The sequence below is a fragment of the Pelodiscus sinensis genome, chromosome 15 (genome assembly GCF_052426305.1).
Source record: "Pelodiscus sinensis isolate ZL-2025 chromosome 15, ASM5242630v1, whole genome shotgun sequence".
NCBI lineage: Eukaryota > Metazoa > Chordata > Testudines > Trionychidae > Pelodiscus > Pelodiscus sinensis.
This window is the reverse complement of record NC_143066.1, coordinates 2,076,766-2,091,370: the sequence shown is the minus strand read 5'-3', so window position 1 is coordinate 2,091,370 and position 14,605 is coordinate 2,076,766. Positions and strand designations below refer to the sequence as shown.

Sequence of the window (14,605 nt, the reverse complement as noted above, 5' to 3'; positions counted from 1 at the left end):
GGATGCAAAGAGAAAGTTGTTTCCATTGGCTGCACAGAAGGCTGCCTTTATTTTATGTTGTTTGATGCAACTGAATGAGTTTGGAGGTGAAAGAATACTCTCCACCCAGGAGAGATTGGTTACTCTGGGCCAGAGGCAAGGTGGAAGAGTCCAGGGCTGAATGAGTATGACCAGCATACCCAGAAGTTATAGAGGATATTCAGCTTTTGGGCACAGAATCCTGCTGACTAGACAAGTCATTACTGGAAGATCACAGAAGATTAGAGTTGGAAAGGACTTCAGGAGGTCATCTTGTCCAACTTCCTCCTCAAAGCAGGATCAACTCCAACTAAATCAAATCACTTAGGGCCTTGTCAATCTGGGCCTTAAAAACCTATAAGGATGGAGATTCCACCACCTCTCTAGGTAACCAATTGCAGTGATTCACCACTCTCCTAGTGAAATAGTTTTTCCTAATATCCAAACTAGATCTCCCCCACTGCAACATGAGACTATTGCTCATTGTTCTATCATCTGCCACTGTTGAGAATAGCCTAATTCCATCCTCTTTGAAACCCCCTTTCTGGTAGGTGAAGGCTACTATCAAATCACCCCCTCTTTCTTCTTTTCTGCGGACTACTAAGACCAGTTCCCTCAGACTTTTCTTGTAAGTCATGTGCCCCCTTATCATTTTTGTTGCCCTCTACTGGGCAATCTCCAGTTTGTCCACGTCATTTCTGTAGTGGGGGCCCCAAAATTGGACTCGGTACTCAAATTCAGGAAGTGACCGAGACTCTTCCAAAACTGATCAAACCTTCAGATTGCTTCCTGCTTCTCCATGTGGGAACTAATGATACGGCCAAGAATGACCTTGGGCGGGTCACTGCAGATTATGTAGCGCTGGGAAGAGGGATCAAGAAATTTGAAGCGCAAGTGGTGTTCTCGTCCATCCTCCCTGTTGAGGGAAAAGGTCCAGGTAGGGATCATCGAATTGAGGAAGTAAATGCGTGATTGCGCAGGTGGTGTTGGAGAGAGGGCTTTGGTTTCTTCGACCATGGGACTTTGTTCCAGGCAAAGGATTGTTAGGAAGAGATAGGATCCACCTAACCAAGAGAGAAAAAAGCATCTTCACGGGCAGGCTTGCAAACCTAGTGAGGAGGGCTTTAAACTAGGTTAGTTGGGGAACGGTGACCAAAGCCCTGAGATAAGTGGGGGAAGTCGGATACTGGGAAGAAACACAGGGAGGAACGAGCAACATAGGGGGACCCCTGATTCAAATGAAGAAGGTAGGGCAATCAACTGGTTAACTAAGGTGTTTGTAAACAAATGCAAGGAGTCTGGGAAACAAACAGGAAGAATTAGAAGTCCTGGCCCAGTCAAAGAACTATGATTTTATTAGAATAATGGAGACTTGGTGGGATGACTTGCATGACTGGAGCACTGTCGTGGAAGGATATAAACTGTTCAGGAAGAACAGGCAGAGGAGAAAAGGAAGAGGAGTTGCAAGGTACATAAGAGAGCAGTATGATTGCTCAGAGCTCCCGTATATATAGAGAGAAAAGCCTGTTGAGAGTCTATGGGTTAAGTTTAGAGGTGGAAGCAACAGGGGTGATGTTATGGTTGGTGTCTGCTATAGACCACTAGATCAGGTGGATGCGGTAGATGAGGCTTTCTTCAGACAACTGAGAGAAGCTTCCAGATCACAGGCCCTGGTTCTCATGGGGGATTTTATTCACCTTGACATCTGTTGGAAGACCAATATAGCAGTACACAGACAATCCAGGAAGTTTTTGGAGAATGTTGGGGATAACTTCTTGGTACAAGTGCTGAAGGAACTGACATGGGGCCATGCTTGACATGCTGCTCACAAACAGGGAGGAACTAGTAGGGGAAGTAGAGGTGGGTAACAACCTGGGAAGCAGTGATCATGAGATGGTAGATTTCAGGGTCCTGATAAAAGGAAGTAAGGAGAGTAGCAAAGTACACACTCTGGACTTTGGAAAAGCAGACTGTGACTCCTTCAGAGAACTGATGGGCAGGATTCCCTGGGATGCTTACATGAAGGGAAAAGGAGTCTAGGAGAGCTGGCAGTATTTTAAAGAAGCCTTATTGAAGGCACAGGAAGAAACCATCCCGATGCGGAGTAAGAAAAGCAAATATGGTAGGCGACCAGATTAAGCTCATTAAGGATTTCTCCGGTGAGCCAAACACAAAAGGGAAGCTTACAAAAAGTGTAAACTTGGACAGATGACTAGGGAGGAGTATAAGTATATTCCTCTGGAATGCAGGGGGTTATCAGGAAGGTGAAAGCCCAGTTGGAATTGCAGCTAGCAAGTGATGTGAAGGGTAACAAGAAAGGTTTCTACAGGCATGTTAGCAATAAGAGGGTGATCAGAGAGGGTGTGGGGCCCTTATTGGATGAGGAAGGTAATCTTGTGACAGATGATGTGGGAAAAGCTGAAGTATCCAATGCTTTCTTTTCTCTGTCTTCAGAGACAAGGTCAGCTCCTAGACTAATGCATTAGGCAATGCAGTATGGGAAGGAGGTGGACAGCCCTTGGTGGGGAAAGAACAGGTTAGGGAACTATTTAGAAAAGCTAAACATACACAAATTCATGGGTCCAGATTTAATGCATCCAATGATTCTGAGGGAGTTGGCAAATGTCATTGCAGAGCCTTTGGCTATTATCTTTGAAAACTCATGGAGATCAAGAGAGATCACGGATGATTGGAAAAAGGCAAATCTTTATTCATGACCTGGATGAGGGGATGGATTGCACCCTCAGCAAGATTGCGGGTGACACTAAGCTAGGGGGAGAGGTAGATATGCTGGAGGGCAGGGATAGGGTCCAGAGTGACCTAGACAGATTAGAGGATTGGGCCAAAAGAAATCTGACGAGGTTCAACAAGGACAAGTGTAGAGTCCTGCACTTGGGACGGAAGAATCCCAAGCATTGTTACAGGCTAGGGACCGAATGGCTAAGTAGCAGTTCTGCAGAAAAGGACAGCGGATGAGAAGCTGGATATGAGTCAACAGTGTGCCCTTGTAGCCAAGAAGGCTAATGGCATTTTGGGGTGCATTAGGAGGAGCATTGCCAGCAGATGTAGAGAAGTGATTATTCCCCTTTATTCATCTCTGGTGAGGTCACGTCTGGAGTATTGTGTCCCGTTCTGGGCCCCCCACTATAGAAAGAATGTGGACGCATTGGAGAGGGTCCAGCAGAGGGCAACCAAAATAATTAGGGGACTGAAGTATATGATCTATGAGGAGAGGCTGAGGATTTGGGGTTTGTTTAGTCTGCAGAAGAGAAGAGTGAGGAGGGATTTGATAGCAGCCTTCAGTTTCCTGAAGGGAGGTTCTAAAGAGGATGGAGAGAGGCTGTTCTCAGTAGTGACAGATAGCAGAACAAGGAATAATGGTCTCAAGTTACAGTGGTGGAGGTCTAGGTTGGATATTAGGAAAAACTATTTCACTAGGAGGGTGGTGAAGTACTGGAATGGGTTACCTACGGAGGTAGTGGAATCTCCATCCCTAGAGGTTTTTAAATCTCGGTTTGACAAAGCCCTGGCTGGATTGATTTAGTTGGGATTGGTCCTGCCTTGGGCTGGACTTGATGACCTCGTGAGGTTTCTTCCAGCTCTATGATTCTATGTGCCCTCACCAATGCCAGGTAGAGGGAAATGATTACTTCCTTTGATCTGCTGGCAATGTTCCTACTAATGCAGTCAATATGGGTATGTCTACACTACCCTCCTATTTCAAAATAGGAGGGTAATGTAGGCATACCGCAATTGCAAATGAAGCCCGGGATTTGAATTTCCCGGGCTTCATTTGCATAAGCGGGGCGCCGCCATTTTTAAATCCCCGCTCGTTCGAACCCCGTGCCTCGCGGCTACACGCGGCACGAACCAGGTAGTTCGAACTAGGCTTCCTAGTTCGAACTACCGTTACTCATGAGGAGTAACGGTAGTTCGAACTAGGAAGCCTAGTTCGAACTACCTGGTTCGTGCCGCGTGTAGCCGCGCGGCACGGGGTTCGAACGAGCGGGGATTTAAAAATGGCGGCGCCCCGCTTATGCAAATGAAGCCCGGGAAATTCAAATCCCGGGCTTCATTTGCAATTGCGGTATGCCTACATTACCCTGCTAGTTCGAACTAGCGGGGTAGTGTAGACATACCCTCCGTTGTTAGCCTTCATGGCAACAAGAGTACACTGTTGATTCATACCTTGTTTCTTGTCCACTGTAATCTCAAGGTCCTTTTCTTCAGAACTGCTGCTTAGCCAGTCGGTTCTCTGCCTGTAGCAGTGCATGGGATTCTTCTATCCAAAGTGCAGTAGTCTGCACTTGTCTTTGGTGAACCACATCAGATTTCTTGGGTCTAATTCTCCAGTGTGTCTTCCTCTCCGAAAGTTTAGTGTCACCCATGAACTTGCTGAGGGTGCAATCCATCCCCTCATCCACATCTTTAATGAAGATGTTGAACAAAACCTGCCCCAGGACTGACCTTAGAAGCTACCAACTAGATATCGAGCCAGTGATCACTACCCACTGAACCTGATGACCCAGACAGCTTTCTATCCACCTTATAGTCCATTCATCTAAGCCATACTTCTTTAACTTGCTTACATGAATATTGGGTGAGATATATAAAAAAAACTTTGCTAAAATCAAGATATATCATGTCCACCACTTTCCCCATATCCACTGAGCCATTTATCTCCATCATAGAGGGCAATCAGATTCCTCACACAAGACTTGCCCTGGGTGACTATATGTTAACTATTCCTGATCACGTTCTTCTCCTCCAAGGCTATGTTTACACCATATGCAAATGAGGCAAAATGTGGAATATTGCCATGTCTCATTTGCATAATTAATGAGGCTCCGTTTTTGCGCAAAAAACCTGTCGCACAAGAGCCGTTCTTCCTGGAAAAAAATGCAGAAGAATGGTTCTTGCGCAAGAGGAGGGTTTTGCGCAAAAAAGGGAGCCTAATTAATTATGCAAATGAGACACGGCAATATTCCACACTGCCTCATTTGCATATTTTTTGCACAAAACGGGGGCAGTGTAGACATAACCCAAGTGTTTCAAAATTAATTCTTTGAGGACCTGCTTCATGATTTTCCAGGGTTTGAAATGACTGGTTTGTAGTTCCTTGGATTCTTCTTCCTTTATTTTTTTTAAAGATATTTTAGTTTAAATAGTAGAGTCTGCCAGGTCTGTGTATCTTGAGTGCAGATGGGCCAGAACCACCAGAAAACCACAAACTTTGATCAAGTATGACTTTGAGAACTGTGCCACAGCTAGAGGCTGTTCTAGATAACAAAGCTCTATTGGAAAATGGTTTTCAAACACTGCTCCTTTCTCCAAGACCAAACTAGAAGACTGTTAGCCAGACCGTGTGGATTGAACTGAACGGGACTAGTCATCCTGTTCAGAAAGCCCCCCTTTTCCTTATCTTGTTTATACAAAAGTAGCCCCTTTTCCACTTTGTTTTTCTTTCTCTTGTTTGTTTGTTTTTCTAACAGATTGCTGTGGTAGTGGCTGATGCATTGTTTTTCATCCTGCGGAGGAAATATTAACTGGGCTGTATTTTTTCAATGTGCTTTTTTCCTCCCTTTAAATAGAGGTGTGGACATTCTGTGTCAAGGCGACACAGTTCAGGAGGTTCTCAAAGCATAATAATGAATCCAGCTTGTTCAGTCTAAGCTGAACCCAGGGTAGCTCACTGCTATTCTGCTTTATTGGGTGTCACTAGGGAATGATGTAACAGCTCTGATCTCTCAGCTATACCCACTGCCAGCAGGAGGTGCTGTAGAGAATGCTATATACATTCTGGCAGCATGAGAGTAATACTAATTCCAGTTCCAGTAATAGAAATAGTACAGGAAATCTAACTGTGCCAGGAGGATGGGGATGGGGACTGTAGGGAATGAGGGCTCTCACTGCTCTTCCATTTCAGGCCTTGCATCTATTTATTTAGATTTCATATACTTGTATGGCTAGATATTGTATTATATGAGCAACTCTCCATTTTTATTTTGTTTCTCCTCACAGCACCCCCATGAGGCAGGGCAACGCTATTGTCTCCATTTTGCAGATGGGGAAATTGAGGCACAGAGAAATACAGTTAGGCCTCTAAATATCTCTGATGCCCTAGACCTAATTTATTTGCCCAAGATCATGAAGGGAAGTCTGTGGTAGAGGCAGGAATTGACCTAAGATCTCCCAAATCTGAAGCTAGTACTCTAACCACTAGACCTTCCTCTCCATCTTACAGAGAGAATGATGTAGGAATTCTGACTACAGGGTAGCTGATGGCTACACCAGTGCCAGTAAGACTCGCTATAGGAACCTCCCTAATGTCTCTCAGTTCATGTAGGATTATATTTGTTTGGAGACTATATTTCTCTGCTGCTGATCTAATTATTTTTTATTTGGTTCCAAGTTTGCTGCCTTCCTGGGGCTCACTCTGTTTTCTCTCCTTTTCTCTGGAGTATTTGTAAGGAATTGTTTCTGTAACACTGCAGATTTGGCCTAATCCCAAACACTTTTGGAATGAGAGAGATTGGGGGAAGTGGCGGTGGGAGACTGACTCTGAGAAAGAGCAAAGGGCACCAAAAACAAAACGAAAAATCTGCATTGGCAAAAAAGCAGAATAACATTCTTTTCCTCCAAAGAAAAATGATCTGATTTGGCTGAATAAACGTATTTAAAGGCAAACATTATATTCTTCTCCTGGGCAGAAACCCCACAGAATGTTCCGAGCACTAAGTACAATCATTTAAAGAAGAGAAATGCATTAGATAGAGGTAAAGGTTCAAATAAACTATTATTTATATAAGGTTTAAATAAAAGGCAATGTGAACAATTCATTTCCCTTTATTTGTGCCTCTCGTTTACCGGTTTTCCATTTACACTTTAGCCTCCTCCCTTTCTTTCCTACTCTTTCCAGTTTTTTTAAATTATTTTTAACCTTGCTTCCTCTTTCTAAGCCTGATCCTGCAAACACTCACATGTGATTAAAGTCACTACTGTGAGTAGCCCAATTGATCAGGTGGTAGAATTAAGTATATTTATGTGTTTATGGAATAGAGTCCTCTGTCCTCATGTGTCTGTTGTTTTCCAGTTTGAATCTAGTATCATGATATCAGTTTTAGGGCCTACCTGTACATTTTTTTAAATCATGTGAGGAGTCCTACTGAAGCCTAGAGGGAGTGAGAAGGGCTTGAATAAATAAAGATTTGAAGGATCCAGCCTTCATCATAAAAACACATTCTTTTTATGCATAAAGCAAGACATATTTTACCATAATACAACAGCCTTAATTTTGAACCAAAATAATTTTCCCTCCTTCTTCTGTAACAGAATCATAGAAGATTAGGGTTGGAAAAGAGCTCACAAGGTCATCTAGTTCAACCCCCTGCTCAAAGGAGGACCAACCCCAACTAAATCATTCCAGCCAGGACTTTGTCAAGCTGGGTCTTAAAAACCTTTAAGGATGAAACTTCTACCATCTCTCTAGGTTAGGGATGTGAAGAACCAGTCGACTATCCAATACGCAACTGCTTTTCAGATAGTCGACAAGCTAGTCTACCGTTCGCTTCCCCCCCCCTTGCTGCCTCTATCAGAATGAGGCAGCAAATGGGGGGCAAGTGGAGGAAAAGAGGTACTTCAAAGTGGTAGCACAGCATGGAGCCTGGGACCAGCTCGGGTGTACCCAGGCTGCATGCACTGACCCCGGGCTCCGTGCAGTGCTGCTGCTTTGAAATGCCACATGGAGCTTGATGCTGGGCTCCCCGCGGCATTTCACAGCAGCAGTGCCACACGGAGCCCAGGGCCCCAAGGTGACCCTGGGCTCCACACGGCACTTTCGCCTTCAAAGTATAGCAACAGCCCTATGACTGTTGCTACACTTCAGAGGCAGAGGCAGAGGTAGAGGCGCCCTATCGACTAATCAAATACTCAAATAGTCGATGCATTTTGATTAGTCTATCTGATTAGTCAGTTACTCGCAATTTAACATCCCTACCGTAGGTAACCCTTTCCAATGTTTCACCAGCCTCCTAGTGAAATAGTTTTTCTAAGTATCCAACCTAGGCTTCCCCCATTGCAATTTGAGACCATCGATCCTTGTTCTGTCATCTGCTGCCACAGAGAACAGCCTAGCTTGATCTTCTTTGGAACCCCCCTTCATGTAAAATCATAGGTCTGGAAGAGACCTTAGGAGGTCATCGAGTCTAGCCCCCTGCCCAAAGCAGGACTAATCCCAAGTAAATCATCCCAGCCAGGGCTTTGTCAAGGCGAAACTTAAAAACCTCTAGGGATGGAGATTCCACCACCTCCATACGTAACCCATTCTAGTACTTCACCACCCTCCTGGTGAAATAGGCTTTCCTGATATTCAAACTAGACCTGCCCCACCAAAATTTGAAATCATTGCTTCTTGTTCTGCTATCCGTCACTACTGAGAACAGCTTTTCTCCATCCTCTTTGGAACCTCCCTTCAGGAAGTTGAAGGCTGCTATCAAATCCCCCCTCACTCTTCTCCTCTGTTGACTAAAGCCCAAATCCCTCACACTCTCCTTGTAGATCATGTGCTCTATCCCCCTAATCATTTTGGTTGCCCTGCATTGGACCCTCTCCAGTGCGTCCACATCCTTTCTGCAGTGGAGACCCAGAACTGGATCCAGTACTCCAGATGTGGCCTCACCCGTGCAGAATAAAGGGGAATAATCACTTCTCTAGATCTGCTGGCAATGCTCTCTCTAATGCACCCTAATATGCCATTAGCCTTCTTGGCTACAAGGGCACACTGTCGACTCATATCCAGCTTCTCATCCTCTGTAATCCTCAGGTCCTTTTCTGCATTACTTCTACTTAGCCAGTCGGTCCCCAGCCTGTAACAATGCTTGGGATTCTTCCCTCTCAAGTGCAAGACTCTGCACTTGTTCTTGTTGAACCTCAGCAGATTTCTTTTGGCCCAATCCTCTTATATGTCTAGGTCACACTGGACCCTATCCCTGCCCTCTAGCGTATTAACTCTCCCCTTGGCTTAGTGTCAGCCACAAATTTGCTGTGGGTGCAACCCATCCCCTCATCCAGGTCATTAATAAAGATGTCGAACAAAACTGGCCCTAGAACCAATCTTTGGGGCACTCCACTTGAAACCAACCGCCAACATGAAATCGTTGATCACTACCTGTTGGGCCCGACAATCTAGCCAGCTTTCTGTCCACCTTATAGTCCATTTATCCAATCCATATTTCCTTAGCTTGCTGGAAAAATATTGTAGGAGACTGTATCAAAAGCTTTGCTAAAGTCAAGTTATATCCCATCCATCCTTTCCCTTCATGTTAGCATCCCAGGGGATCCTGCCCATCAGTTCTCTCTGAGTCAATGTACCTGAATGATGCTGTCAAATCCCCCTTGACTCTTCTGCGGACCAATGAGTCCACTTCCCTCAGTCGCTCTGAATAAGTCATGTGACCTACACTCCTAATAATTTTTGTTGCCCTCCATTCTCCAATTTGTCCACATCACTTCTGCAATGAGGGGAACCAATACTGTACACGATCAGGGCCGGACTGAGACATGGGCAAGCTGGGCAGCTGTCCGGGGCGCCAACTGATGGGGGGCGCCTAATGGCAGTTGTCAGGGGCGCACGGCGTCCCTTACAGCTGCCAACAGGTGCCGCACGCGTGGCTCCGGCACCCTTCCTCCCACGGCCACGGGGCCCTGCACGGCTCAGTGCGTGTGTGCCAGCAGCGCTGGCCGGGACGGGCTGGGCAGCACATGTGCCGTGCGCCTGGGGGCGGGCCCTGGACTGTGCGCCAGCAGCCGTGGCCGGCCAGCGCATGCACCCTGGGGGTGGGCCCTGGGATGCACGCCAGCAGCTGTGGCTGGCCTGTGCATGTGCCGTGCTCCCTGGGGGTGGGCACCAGGCTGTGCGCCAGCGGCTGTGACCGGCCTGCGCATACGCTGTGCACCCTGGGGCGGGTCTGCGTACTCTGGGGGGGCGGGCCCACGCCCCATGGGCAGGCCCACACATGTGCTGTGCGCCTGGGTCCAGGGTGCCAAAAGGGCTCGAGCCAGCCCAGTACACGATATTCAAGATGTGCCCTCTCCAGTGCTAAATAGAGGGAAATAATCACTTAACTTGATCTGCTGGCAATGCTCTTAGAAATGCGGCACAATATGCCATTAGCCTTCTTGGCAACAAGAGCACACTCTTTACTCATATCTAGTTTCTCATTCGCTGTAATCCCTAGGTACTTTTCTGCAGAAATGCCACTTAATCAGTCAGTCCTTAGCCTGTATCTGAATTGCAGAAGTCTATGCTTTTCCTTGTTGATCCACATCAGATTTCTTTTGGATCAATCATCCAGCTTCTCTAGGTTACTCTGGACTCTCTCTCTACCTTCCAGCATATCTACCTCTCCCGAGCTTAGTGTTGTCCACAAACTTGCTGAGGATGCAATCCATCCCTTCATCCTGGTAATTAATGAAAATATTGAACAAAACCAGCCCAAGAATCGTCTTCTGGGGCACTCCATTTAATACCAGCTGCCAAGTAGACATCGAGCCATTGATCACTCTACCTGTTGAGCCTGAAAATCTAGCCAGCTTTCTAGCCACTTTATTGTCTATTCATCCAAACCATACTACTTAAACTTGCTGATAAGAATACTGTGGGAGATCATATCAAAAACTTTACTAAAGTCAAGGTATATCATGTCCACTCCTTCCCCCATCCACAGAGGTAGTTATCAGAGAAGGCAATTAGTTTGGTGAGGCCTGACTTGCCCTTGGTGAATCCATGTTGACTCTTCCTGCTGACCTTCCTCTCCTCCAAATGTTTCAAACTAGATTCCTTGAGGATCTGCTCCATGATTTGTTTCCAGGGACTGAGGTGAGGCTGGCTGGTTTGTAGCTCCGCAGATTCTCCTTCTTTTCTTTTTAAAAGATGAGGACTACATTTGCCTTTTTCCAATTATCTGGGACTTCCCCTGATTGCCACAAATTTTTAAAGATAGGCGTTTTCACCTCCTGCATCTCAATTCAAAGCCACCCTTTGGATTGTAGTTTTGGCCTTGTGCAAAATGATTTTGGTGCTTTCTGTTCACTTACCAGTGCACAGAAGTCCTGCTTCAATCCTCTATTAGTGTAAAGGGGACAAAGCCGCCTCCTCAGAGAAATATCACCTCTGCTTAAGGGGGCTCCATGGCAGCAGTAAAAGTAATTTATAAGTACTGTCCTATTGTAAACTGGGTCCCTGCCAGCTCTTTAAATAGCTCTCTGCTGGCTGTTGCCGCACCTCAGCCAGCTCTTGCTGGAACTGCTCTCTTTCACCTCTACTCCATGAACAATGTAGAGTTGTCATAGTGGCTTTAGGCTGCTCATATTTCTGGTTCCCATTAACAACCATGTAAAAGAAGCAGTGAGAGATAAAAAGGCATCTTTTAAAAAGTGGAAGTCCAATGCTAGTGAGGTATATACAAAGGAACTTAGACATTGCCAAATTAACTCTAAAAATGTAATAAGAAAAGCCAAAAAAGATTTTGAGGAACAGCTAGCCAAACACTTAAAAAGTAATAGCAAAATGTTTTTTAAGTACATTAGAAGCAGTAAGCTTGCTAAAAAACCAGTGGGGCCCCTGGATGATCGAGACATGAAGGGACCAATCAAGGATGATAAAGCTTTGCAGAGAGCCTAAATGATTTCTTTGCTTCAGTCTTCATGGCTGACGCTGTTAGGGAGATTCCCAAACCTGCACCGTCCTTTGTGGGTGATGAATCTGAGGAACTGACCCGGATTGAAGTGTCATTAGGGGAGGTTTTGGAACAAATAGAAAAACTTAACAGTAACAAATCACCGGGACCGGATGGCATTCACCCAAAGGTTCTGAAAGAACTCAAATGTGAAATTGCAGAACTATTAACTGTGGTTTGTAACCTATCCTTTAAATCAGCTTCTGTACCCAACGATTGGAAGACAGATTACATAACGCCAATATTTAAAAAGGGCTCTAGAGGTGACCCTGGCAATTACAGTCCGATAAGTCTAATGTCAGTACCGGGCAAATTAGTTGAAACAATAGTAAAGAATAAAATTGTCAAACATCTAGAAGAACATAATTTGTTGGGCAAAAGTCAACATGGTTTCTGTAAAGAGAAATCCTGTCTTACTAATCTATTAGAGTTCTTTGAAGGGGTTAACAAATGTGGACAAGGGGGATCCAGTAGATATAGTGTACTTATATTTCCAGAAAGCCTTTGACAAGGTCCCTCACCAAAGGCTCTTATGTAAATTAAGTTGTCATGGGATAAGAGGGAAGATCCTTTCATGGATTGAGAACTGGTTAAAAGACAGGAAACAAAGGGTAGGAATAAATGGTAAATTTTCAGAATGGAGAGGGGTAACTAGTGGTGTCCCCCAAGGGTCAGTCCTATGACCAATTATATTCAACTTATTCATAAACGATCTTGAGAAAGGGGTGAGTAGTGAGGTGGCAAAGTTTGTGGACGATACTAAACTGTTCAAGATAGTCAAGACCAAAGCAGACTATGAAGAATTTCAAAAAGATCTCACCAAACCGAGTGATTGGGCAACAAAATGGCAAATGAAATTTAATGTGGATAAGTGTAAAGTAATGCACATTGGAAAAAATAACCCCAACTAGACATACAATATGATGGGGGCTAATTTAGCTACAACTAATCAGGAAAGAGATCTTGGAGTCATCGTGGGTAGTTCTCTGAAAATGTCCATGCAGTGTGCGGCAGCAGTCAAAAAAGCAAATAGGATGCTAGGAATTATTTTAAAAGGGATAGAAAATAAGACAAAGAATATCTTATTGCCCCTATATAAAACTATAGTATGCCCACATCTTGAATAGTGCATACAGATGTGGTCTTCTCACCTGAAAAAAAGATATTTTGTCATTAGAAATGGTTCAGAAAAGAGCAACTAAAATGATTAGGGGTTTGGAATGGGTCCCATATGAGGAGAGGCTAAAGCGACTGGGACTTTTCAGTTTAGAAAAGAGGAGACTGAGGGGGGATATGATAGAGGTCTATAAAATCATGAGTGGTATGGAGAGGGTGAATAAAGAAAAGTTATTTACTTGTTCCCATAATACAAGAACTAGAGGACACCAAATAAAATTGCTGGGTAGCAGGCTTAAAACAAATAAAAGGAAATTCTTCTTCACACAGCGCACAGTCAACCTGTGGAACTCCTTGTCAGAGGAGGCTGTGAAGGCTAGGACTATAAAAGAGTTTAAAAAAGAGCTAGATAAATACATGAAGGTTAGGTCCATAAAAGGCTATTAGCCAGGGAGTAAATAATGGTGCCTTGGCCTCTGTTTGTCAATGACTGGAGAAGGATGGCAGGAGACAAATTGCTTGATCATTGTCTTCGGTCCACCCCCTCTAGGGCATCTGGTTAATGACCACTGTCGGCAGAATACTGGGCTAGATGGACCTTTAGTCTGACCCAGTATGGCCATTCTTATGTTCTCTGTAGCTGGAGCTTAAGCTAAAGCAGCCCTGTAGCAACTTACATCAGGAAGCAGGTAGACCCTTGCAGATAATAGCTTGAAGTCCCTACTCTCCTATTGCTCTGCTGAGCTGTGCAGCGGAGCGGAGCAGCTGACCCGGAGTGTCTGTATTACAAACTGTATCTCCACAGGAGGCACGCACCCATAGAATGTTTTCTGCAGCCTGGCTGCAGCTGGACCCATTAAAAGTGCATGTGTGGAGGAGACGGGGTGGAATCAAAAATGTAGGAAGCCAAGGTCCTGTGTCCTGCTTCCTTATTTTACTTTTGTTGGGTTCGTGGTCCAGGCCTCTAACTGTTAGAAAAGCAGAAATTTCAATGCAGATGTTCTCGCAGCAGGAATAAAGGGGCCTGCTGATTAAAATAATGGAAGCCCTATGCCATGGGATGAAGTCTCTGACCATGTACTTCACTAGCCTTCCATAATATAACTTTTCCTTCCAACAAACAGCAGATATAAGGGGTAGCTACTTAGCTGCCACTCTAGGGCTCTGGCTCTCTGCAAGTGTAACTACTCCTTATGAGTATTCCTCACTGCCATTTCCAGTCCTGTGACCAAACTCTCTATGGGTTTGTTCCATCTACAAGGGTCAAAGCAATCCATGTTATTACACAGGTGATTATGGTATTCCTGCGTTATAACACAGCTCCCACAATGTTGCCTCTCACAATAACCTTCTGTGCAGATAGGTTTAATAAATTATTAGTAGGAAGTATAATCATGTTACTGACATGAAGAGTATTGTACTATTGATGGTTATAAATACATCAGCAGAAGGTGTTCCAGAGGTTATAAGCAACCTGTTGCACTCTGTAACAATCAACTGTTTATTAACACAATCAACTACTATCCTTTTATTAAAAGAACCTTAATATAAAGTATGACTTCTAGTTTGTAATGAAGATCGACCATAGCAATGTCCGAAGAGCATGCTAAGACCCAAGGGGTGTAGCATATTTCAGAACAAGGTGAAGGTCCTGCACTATACATTGAAACCAACGCAGCCATCACTTGAAGTCTGAATGCTGCACTATAGCTACCCCCTGACTACTTTTCTAGTTC

At 44.7% G+C, this 14,605-nt stretch overlaps 1 protein-coding gene across 2 annotated transcripts in view; it reads left to right on the top strand.

The window, feature by feature from the left end:
• FBXL16 (F-box and leucine rich repeat protein 16) overlaps positions 1-14,605 on the top strand; it is a 278,323-nt gene that overhangs the window by 26,321 nt on the left and 237,397 nt on the right. The gene's annotated exons all lie outside the window — the stretch shown is intronic.